Source organism: Otolemur garnettii, unplaced genomic scaffold (genome assembly GCF_000181295.1).
Source record: "Otolemur garnettii isolate 467f Iridium unplaced genomic scaffold, OtoGar3 scaffold00081, whole genome shotgun sequence".
In the NCBI taxonomy this organism is placed as follows: domain Eukaryota; kingdom Metazoa; phylum Chordata; class Mammalia; order Primates; family Galagidae; genus Otolemur; species Otolemur garnettii.
The window spans coordinates 2,164,444-2,175,425 of NW_003852476.1; positions in this window are offsets into that span (position 1 = coordinate 2,164,444).

Consider the following 10,982-nt stretch of genomic DNA (forward strand, 5'->3'; position numbering starts at 1 on the left):
TTGTTGTTGTTGTTGCAGTTTGGCTGGGACTGGGTTTGAACCCACCACCCTCTATATATGGGGCTGGTGCCCTACCCACTGAGCCACAGGCGCTGCCCTGGTCTTTTCTTAAAATTCCCAACATGTGCACACTTTCTGGTTCTTCAGTCCAATTGCTGAAGTTTTTAGACAATATTTTAACCTAACATTTTTGTCATTAACATTTCTTTTAACAAGTTCCTTTTGACACTTAGTTACTAATTTTCCTGGGTTTGACATATTAAATATTCTGTGAGATGACATGTATATTTTTCCTGAAAGCTGATTCTCATGAATTTGAGTAGCTGAGTTCTTTTGCTTGTTTTTATTTAGTAAAATACCTGGCACACAATGGACCAAAACATAGAGTGGTAGGTTTCTATAAATGCTCATGAGTTTGTATCATTAATATAATTGTTGATCCACTTGTAATTTGTGCAATATTGTCTGTATGTAGAGAGCGAATTATGAATTTTAAAAAGTGGCCTCTTTTTGATTATTAAAAAAAAAGATATATAGTAGAACCTCAGTAAGTTGACTCCACCCAGGAGACTGTAAAAAACTGGTCAACATATGGAGTTGGTGGTTTGGTGTCTGTAATTCAAGTGGCTAAGGAGCCAGTCACATAAACCAGAGCTGGTGGGTTCGAATCCAGCCCGGGCCTGCCAAAGAACAATGACGACTACAACCTAAAAATAGCTGGGTGTTGTGGTGGGCATCTCTAGTCCCAGCTATTTGGGAGGCTGAGGCAAGAGAATCACTTAAGCCCACTTAAGCCCAGGAGTTGTAGGTTACTGTGAGCTGTGATGCAATGGCCCTCTACCCAGGGCAATAGCTTGAGGCTCTGTCTCAAAAACAAAACAAAACAAAACATATGGAGGTGGTCACCATAAAGAACTAGGCCTACTGTACTGATATGTACATGTGGTGCATGTCTGGTCTATGAAAATTAGGTCAACTTAAGGAGGGGTGTTAGTCTAAGAAGGTGGTCAGCTATGAAAGTTCTACCGTATGTATAACTCTATTCACGACAGCATTGTTTATTTGTTTTACTTTTTGTTTGTTTGTTTTTGAGATAGAGTCTCATTCCATTGCCCAGGCTAGAGTGCCATGATGTCAGCCTAGCTCACAACTACCTCAAATTCCTAGGTTCAAGTGATTCTCTTACCTCAGCCTCCTTAGTAGCTGGGACTATACACACCCATCACTACGCCCAACTGATTTTTCTATTTTCAGTAGTGATGGGGGTCTCAATCTTGCTCAGGCTGGTCTCGAACTCCTGAGCTCAAGGGACCCTCCCTCCTCAGCCTCCCAGAGAGCTAGGATTACAGATGTGAGCCACTACAGCTGGCCGAGACAACATTGTTTAGTAAAATAGCTGAAAAATTTTGGAAAACATTAAGTATCAATGAAGAGACTAATTGAACAAACTGTGTTTCATCCATAAAATGGAATATTGTGCAATCCATAAAAAGAATGGAGTAAAACTAAATGGGCTGATAGGAAAAGAACTCCAATATATCAAGTAAAGCAAATAAAAATATACATTTTATATATTTTTGTCAATTGTGAATATACAATACACAGTGTACTTTTATTCTGGGTAAAGAATGTGTAACATAATATGTAGCGTACATATACTTATATATCATTATTTTGTACTGATATGAATGAAATCAATAATTGTAGTTAGTTATCTTTGAGAGGAAGACTGACAGTTTTGGTTGGGAGGAAGATTACTTTTAATCCTATACTCTTTTTTACTGATGGAAATTTTCCTAGATACATGCATAATTATTTCAATTTTTGAAGTTAATAAAATTTCTTCTTGGGGAGAAGCTAGTATTAAGTTTACACAAAAAATATTAATTGGTGATATCTTTTAGATTTATTTTGCCACAATAAGTGATTCATCTAACACTATTTAAAACTTATTAAGATATGTAATTTACAAAAGTATTTAAGTACTTGTTTACAGACATTCCTTAAAAGTTTTATGGTTTTATTACAAAAGCAATACATGATCACTAAAGAGAAGTTAGAAAATTAAAGATAAAACTACATAAACATCCTTATTTCAAACACACAGAGATTATCACCTAACAATTCAATAAATATTTTTCTAGAACCTTTCTATGCTAAAATATGTACACATAAAAATGACAATTATAATTTTTTACTGATAATATGTCATCAATCTATTGGCATGTTTATAAACAGAATTAGATCTTTACAGCTAGAAAATACATTAAAATTAGTTTAAAACAGGATAACCAAAAAATGGCTGTTCCATATCAACACCTCTCCCTGGAATGCCCTTGACAGATAAGGCTGAGTCATCACAGCACTTGCTCACAGAGCTCAGACATAGCTTAAAAGTCCTCAATTATCAGCTTTTCTGGGTCATAAAGAAAAAAAAATCCTCTTCAACACAGGGCTACAGGAAACCACAACCAAGAGATTAAGGCTGTCCTGCAAGTTGAAACTGATTATCTTCAACTTACCTAAACCTAAACTGTAATGAGGAGTCCAATATTTCTTGACCAAAGTCGTGCAATTAGGAATGGACACAAGGTAGAAACTTTCACCCACAGCCCCTCAGACGGCTGATCTCTGCACTCTGACCTGAGGACAGCTGGGTTGGGCAAGTGATCTGTTTCTAGATTCTCTTCGGTAATAAGGATAAGAAACATGCCCCGCAGCTGTGCCTTATAAAAAGCTAAAATACTGCATTTGTATAAGTTTTGAAATATTATTTTATGGGACATGCCACTAAATATTTATTTTTGAACATGAAAATTGGAAGGAAAATGAGTTTTTAGGCAAAAATGTGAAGTATAGTCAAATTTCTATTACTATTTGGCCCTTTTAAGACTCTTGCTCATGAAAACCATGTAGGATTCTGAGATCACATGTCACCCATGTTATTTATTTTAGAAGTCTGACAGAGAAGAATGTCACCTCTGCTTCTAGATTTGAGGACTCCAGGAGAGAAAAACCATCTATGCACAGTTCAAATGTTTGGAACTCTGGATTTTTATGGCAGGTAGACATCTAGTGGTGTCTGTTAGTCAGGCCAGCTTGACATGTTGTGTTAGCAATGAGTTACAGTGTGGAATGCTCATCCTGGCACTGAATTCTACCAATGCTACCAATTCTACTCAAGGTGATAAATACTGCCCAGTAGAGTCACAAGATGGAACGGGCATTCGTTGAGCACTTAGTTTGTGCCACATACTGTTGTAAGTTCTGAGATGACAAGACACAGTTCCTAGTCTGAAGACCTTGCTGGGAAATGGGGGAGACAGATAGAAACAAGACAATTTTTTTTTTACTTTGGACTTTTTATATGTTTTGTACATATCCCATGGCTAAAGAAACAAGAGGTATTTATAAATCTCTTAAAATCTCATAATCTAAGTAATAATCTATTTTTTCATATTTTAACAAATAATTAGAGTAAAATAACATGTCATAAAGCAATGTCTTTTGTTCTTATTATATTTACAACTTTTTGTTAAGACTTTATTCTATTTATGGAGGAGAGTACCAGGACCCCGAGGAGAAGCTGAAAAGGGCCTCAGTGGTTGTAAAGGGTAAAAAGGGCTCTTTTTATTTTCTTCTGGTTAGCGGACTCATAATCGACTTGACTATGAAGTTGTTGCAGGTATTCCTTATTTCTCTCCTTTCTCTGTTAGAGCAGCTTAAAAGTCCTTGGAATCTGGTTTTTAGCAGGAACTGAGGCAGAGAGCTGGAGTGGGGAGCTCCCACCTCTGCTGTCTGCTTAGGACTCTTCAAGGCTGAGAAAACTAAACTCTTAGAGATAACAAGTTCGCCCACAGGTGTTTAATTAAACAAAACAAAGAGGGTATTTTTGTCATGAGTTTTCTTTCTTTCTAAAGGGGTGATCATGAGCTATGTGTGATCATTTATGCCTTCGCGACACTGCGAGTTTAGTTTCCTTGCTTGCTGCTGGATAGTTCATTTTCCTCTGTCAGGGAGGTCACTAGTAAGGCCACCTTTCACAACTACATGATAGAAATTTTATTAATATTTTTTAAAAAACCTCTGTAGAAATGTTTCCTGGTAAGATATTGCAAGATTTTAACTACTCTCTTAAATAGAAACTAAAATATGCATGGAATCATTTCAAAAGGACTAGTTAATAGTTTTCTTAGTGACTCACTTAGTTTTCCACTCAGACTTTTCAAACAACTTAGAGGCCATGACAATCGGGGTGAGAAATTCACCCAAGGGAACAAACGGAATCGCAGACAACCTTTTGCCTGTTCTCAGAAAGTAGCAATGGCCACGGTGAGAATAGAACTTCTATGTCTTGAGTTTCTAATTTCAGGGTTTATCTTCCCTAAAGAGAACCTATTTTGTGACTATAAAAGTGACCTGACTGAACTATCTTCTAAGCGCCAGCCATACTGCAGTCCGCAGAAATAAGCTGTGCTGAGCCTCAGCTCTTAGGGGCTGCTCATCTCCCTCACTTCCCGGAAGGTGCACCTTACAGCCCCACTGTTCACGGAATACCCACAGTTCAGGTCCTGTCAATACCTGCACTGGGATTTGAGGGCTCTCTAATAAAGACTTATGTGAGAATTAAACAAAAGTGCTTTAGAAGGAGTAACCATTCTTTATAGTGGAAGAAAAAGCAGATATGGTTTTCTATGCAGTTAAAACTCTTGAGCAAAACTCTTGCCGTACTCAGTAAGTTGCTGTTGCTAATTTTGAATTCCGTCTTAGGAACTGGGGAAAACGCTTAGCTATGTGTAGCTTGAAAAATGGTCATAATCTGAATTTTTATCCTTGTAGGTCCTCCCAAAGCTCTTTTCCATGCCCCAAAGGGTTGCTGCTTAAATTCCATATTCTGCTATCTGGTTCTTCTTTCCTTTAGAGGTTTCCTTAGGCTGCATAAATGGCAAATATTTAAATAAAGTTCGCCTTATGCCAGACCCTGGTCTAAGCATGTACAAATTTATTTAAGTCTCACAAACTATAACTCTGAGGAGATAGGTACCGTTATAACTACGTCAGACAGATGAAGAAAATAAGGTACAGAAAGAAACTTGCCCAGACTCGGGCAGCTAGTATATGGAATGAGGCTTCAGACCCCATGCAATTAACTACTATATCATGTTGTTTTTTAAGTACCTTGTACTTAATTGCAGCATTTTTAAGGCTTGCTCCCACCAGAATGCTCAAAAAACATCTCCTTCTTCTTTTTCTGTCCTATGCTGTTTGACACAAAAACTCCAAATTTTTTTAGGACTGGGAAAGTACAGTGAGGCATGGTAAGAAAGAGTACACAGACACTCTCTCGGGCGTTTACTTTGGGGATGAATCAAGATGTCTGGGAATTTGCACATACAAAGGTGCTTGCAGAAATAGTAGGCCTTAAATCTACTATTTTTTTCATGCCCTTAGTAGGACCTCATGAGCTAACTAAAATTATAGTTCTACAGCCAGGCGTGGTGGCTCATGCCTGTAATCCCAGCACTCTCAAAGGCTGAGGCAGGTGGGTCACTTGAGCTCAGGAATTCAAGACCAGCCCAAGCAAGGTCAAGACCCTCACCTCTAAAAAAATAACTGGGCATTGTGGTGGGCACACAGCTACTCTCGGAGGCTGAGGCCGAAGGATCATTTGAGCCTAAGAGTCTGAGGTTGCTGTGAGCTATGATGCCATGGCACTCTACCCAGGGCAACAAGGTAAGACCTTTGTCTCAAAAAAAGTAATTAATTAACTAAAAAATAAAATTATAATTCTATTTAAGCATCTGGAATGTAAAATGTATAAAAGGTTTTCATGTTTCCTAACCTAATCATTAGGCCATGCTCTTCTTTTAGCAATGTTTTATTGTAAGAAATATTCCCTTTCATTGAGATTTAATGAGTCACCCATTTCCTCTGTGTGTGTGAGATAGAGACAGAGAGGGACTCAGTTTGTTGTCTAGGCTAAAGTGCAGTAGCATCATCATTGCTCACTACAACCTCAAACTCCCAGGCTCAAGTGATCTGTCTGCCTGAGCCTTCCACATAGCTGGGACTACAAGTGCGTGCTGCCACACATGGTTAATTTTGGTAGAGGTGGGTATCTCACCATGTTGTTCAGGCTGCTCAAACTCCTGGCCTCAAGTGGTCCTCCTACTTCAGCCTCTCAAAGTGCTAGGATTACAGACATGAGCCACCATTCCCAGCCCTAGATTATAAATTCCAAATCAGAAAAAAATAAAGCTACTTCATTTCAAAAAATATGTATAACAAATCCTGGAGAAAAAATAAAGCTTGGTGTCTCTTCTTTTATATACTAGATATATGTCCTTACTTTTTTTCTATACATTAAACCAGGCAATACATGTATACAATGTCAATAAATAGATTGACTTCTTTCTCGTATTAAAAAAAAACAGTAGTGGCTCACACCTATAATCCCAGCACTTGGGAGGCCGAGGAGGGTAGACTGCCTGAGCTCATAGGTTCAAGACAAGCCGGAGCCAGACTGAGACCCAGTCTCTAAAAATAGCAGGGTATTGCAGTGGGCACCTGTAGTTCCAGCTACTTGGGAGGCTGAGGCAAAAGAATCACTTAAGCCCAGGAGATTGAGGTTGCTGTGAGCTATGACACTACAGCACTTTACCAAGCGTGAGGTGACAAAGTGAGACTCTGTCTCAAAAACAGAATAAAACAAAACAAAACACTCACACACGCAGGCCAGGTGCAGTGAGTCACATCTGTAATGTTAGCACTCTGGGAGGCGGAGGCAGTAGGATTACTTGAGCTTAGGAGCAGTCTGAGCAAGAGCGAGACCCCATCTCTACTAAAAATACAAAAAGTTAACCAGGTAGGGCACCTGTAGTCCAAGCTACTTGGGAGTCAGAGGAAGGTGGAGCTCTTGTGCAGGGCTGATGCCATGGCACCCTAGCCCAGGCACAAAAGTGAGACTCTGTCTCAGAAAAAAAAGAAAACCCAAAACTAAACAGAAAGCCACACACAACTCAAATGCATGCAAAATTCATTATATGGGTGTTGTCACCAAGTTTCCTCGCAAAGTTGACTTTCTGTAACTATTAATAAAAAGACAATACATAGGCTCAGTGCCTGTGGCTAAAGTGGCTAAGGCATCAGCCACATACACCTAAGGTGGAGGGTTCAAATCTAGCCCGGGCCCACCAAATACCAATGATGGCTGGCTCGGCACCTGTGGCTCAAGTGGCTAAAGTGCCAGCCACATACACCTAAGGTGGCAGGTTCAAATCTACCCTGGGCCCACCAAACAACAATGATGGCTGCAACCAAAAAAATAGCTAGGCATTGTGGCAGGTGCCTGTGGTCCCAGCTACTTGGGAGGCAGAGGCAGGAGACTCACTTGAGCCCAGGAGTTGGAGGTTGCTGTGAGCTGTGATGCCATAGCACTCTACCCAGGGGGACAGCTTGAGGCTCTGTCTCAAAAAAACAAAAACAAAAACAAAAAAACAATGACGGCTGCAACCAAAAAATAGCTGGGCATTGTGACAGGCGCCTGTGGTCCCAGCTACTTGGGAGGTGGAAGCAGGAGACTCGCTTGAGCCCAGGAGTTGGAGGTTGCTGTAAGCTGTGATGCCACAGCACTCTACTCAGGGGCGATAGCTTCAGGCTCTAAAAAAAAAAAAAAAAAAAAAAAACAATACATAACTGACAAAACCTGAAATGTCTTTTATTGAAAAATATCACGATTGCTTACAAATGTTGAATTATTTTTTCTTATGCAAACCTATTTTATCGCTGTGCAACATTGCCCTCTTGTGTTTTCTCTAGTTAATTCATTATCATTTTTTGACTTAATATTTAGCTTTTAGCTTTTCCATATAAAATTAACTCATTACTAACTGAACTTCAGAGTCATATATTCAAAATCATATAGACCAGAGTTACTGTTATGGTTTGTTGCATGCCTTTAATTATGTGAACTAACTTATAAAATACTATGACCTAAAATTAAGGAAAAGCAGAGTTGGGTCGGTGCCCGTGGCTCAGTGGGTAGAGTGCCGGCCCCATATACTGAGGGTGGCAGGTTCAAACCCGGCCCTGGCCAAACTGCAACAGAAAAATAGCCGGGCCTTGTGGTGGGCACCTGTAGTCTCAGGTACTCGGGAGGCTGAGGCAAGAGAATCACCTAAGCCTAGGAGTTGGAGGTTGCTGTGAGCTGTGAGACGCCACGGCACTCTACCAAGGATGATAAAGTGAGACTCTGTCTCTACCAAAAAAAGAAAAAGAAAAAGCAGAGTCAAGCAGAAATAAATATGTAAAGAAAAATTTAGGACACTATGAGGGAATTCTCAAGTCTTAAATACTAAATTCCTATATTAACAAGTTTGAAAGATGCAGCCAATTTGCCTATTAGTATAGGTCTGGCTAAGATCTTTGCTATCCACAATTTCTTCCTTTTTCGTTACTATGGGTATATAAAAATAATTAAATTTATTATTTATTATTATTTTTTTTTTGAGACGGAGCCTCACGCTATCCCCCTGGGTAGAGTGCTGTGGCATCACAGCTCATAGCAACCTCCAACTCCTGGGCTCAAGCGAGTCTCCTGACTCAGCCTCCCAAGTAGCTGGGACCACAGGCGCCCTCTACAACGCCCGGCCATTTTTTAGTTGCAGCCATTGTTGTTTGGCGGGCCAGGGCTGAGGATTCGAACCTGCCACCTTAGGTGTATGTGGCTGGCGCCTTAGCCGCTTGAGCTACAGGCGCCGAGCCAATTTGTTATTATTTTGAAATAGTTTTCTTTGTGTTTTGTAATTAAAACAGATACTCTTACATGTTGCTAGTGGAAATGTGAATTTGGTACACCATTTTTTGTAAATCAACTTGGCAATATATAGAGAGAGCATTAAAAGTAATCATTAGGCTTACTTCTAGGAATTATTCTGAGAGCACAATCCTAAGCACCCCCCCAAATTTTATGCCCAAACTACTTATCATGGCATTATTTACAGCACAAACAGTGGCGACAACCTAGGAATGGTCCTGTATTGGATTAGACTGGCATATAATCATACATCAGAATCTTTTATAAAGATTAAAATTTTACTTATTTATTTATTTATTTTTTAGGCAGAGTCTCAAGCTGTCACCTTGGGTAGATTGCTATGGCATCATAGCTCACAGCAACTTCCAACTCTTGGGCTTAACTGATCTTCTTGCCTCAATGTTTCTATTTTTAGTAGAGACATAGTCTCGCTTTTGCTCAGGCTGGTCTTGAACTTGTGAGCTCAAGCAGTCCACCTGCTTTGGCCAGTGCTTGGCCCATGATTAAAATTTTAAAGCAGGCTGGATGTGCTGGCTCATATCTGTAATTCCAGAACTTTGGGAGTCCAAAGTAGGAGAATCACTTGAGACCAGGAGTTCAGGATCAGCCTGGGCAACATAGAGACAACCTATTTCTACAAAACAAATTAAAAAGTTAGCCAGGCATTGTGGCACACACAGACCTGTAGTCCCACCACTCAGGAGCGTGAGGTAAAAGGATGGAATGAGGCTAGGCGTGTGAGGTTGCAGTGAGCTATGATGATGCCACTGCACTCTAGTACAAAGAACAGAGTGAGACTGTTTCTAAAATAAAAATAATAATGATTAAAGTAATATTTGAAATAACATGGACATTTTAGTGCTGTGATGTTAAGTTTTTAACAATCGAGATATAAATACATACGTGTGTGTGTGTGTGTATCATAGCAGCCTAAAAGCAATCCTTCTGACACCATATACAAAATTAAAATGAATGCCTCAAAATACAAATAGTAGCTGTTATTTGGAGGCAGCATTATGGTGCTTTTCCCCACTACATCTTACTTGTTGATATTTCCATGGCTTTATTATCAAAGATGTCTTACTATTATAATGGGGGACATTCCTATGCTCCTAATATTGTTCCTTGGAATTTTTGGGGTTGTTTATCAAGCCCAGGCAAGCCTGGAACCTGCCACCCCTGGTGTATGGGGCCAATGTGCTAACCACTGAACTAAGATCATGCTCCTAATATTTGCAGAATTGGTAGAGGTAGTACACCTCTATACACAGATCAGGAATTCTGTAGACTGAAGTTCAGAAAGCTTCTCTGAAGAAAATCAAGCTCAGGATACAGCATCCAGTTGAATAAGTTCTGGAAAGTGGGGTTTGGTGGGGTGGCTCTTACACCACTGGGATAGTAGGAAGGTCTTTAGGAGGAATACTTTCCCTCCCAACATTTTATTCTTTGGAATAAGAGAAAAATAGAGTAAGGTGATAGACTTCCTCACCAAACAAAAGGGCAGACAAAGCAGCAGGCATTTATTAAGAACTCAATGCATGCTGGGTTAGTGGGGAAGGGTCAGGAGCTGAAGGTGATGAATGGCTGGATGTGAAGCAGGGTAGTGACACTTGACCTACAGCTGCCTTGCAGGACCTCCTCAGCTAGGCTGCAGCTCAACAGTTTTATTTTTGCAACAATATTTATCTCCTATCCCTCTGCCAACACTAATCCATTTTCTAGATTGTAGCAAGAACAATCTTTTTTTTAATTTTAAAATATACTTATTTCTATTAAATAATTTAACATTGAACACTTTAAGAAATGAAATAATTATAATAATTTAAAAATACAATCTCCAGATTCAGTAAATACAAAGAAGATAAAATACTTAGGAACACACATAACGAACGAGGTGAAAGAGCTCTAAAAGGAGAACTATAAACACTGATAAGAGAAATCCTAGACGCCACAAACAAATGGAAATACATTCCATTCTCATGGATTGGCAGAATCCAAATCTTTAAAATGTCCATACTATCCAACAGAATTTATAGATTCAACACAATTCTCATCAAAATACTAAAATCATCTTTTACAGATTTAGAAAAATTACCAAAGCTTCATTCGGAACCAGAAAGAGCTGAAATAGCCAAAGCAATCCTAAGCAAAAAGAGCAAACCTGGAC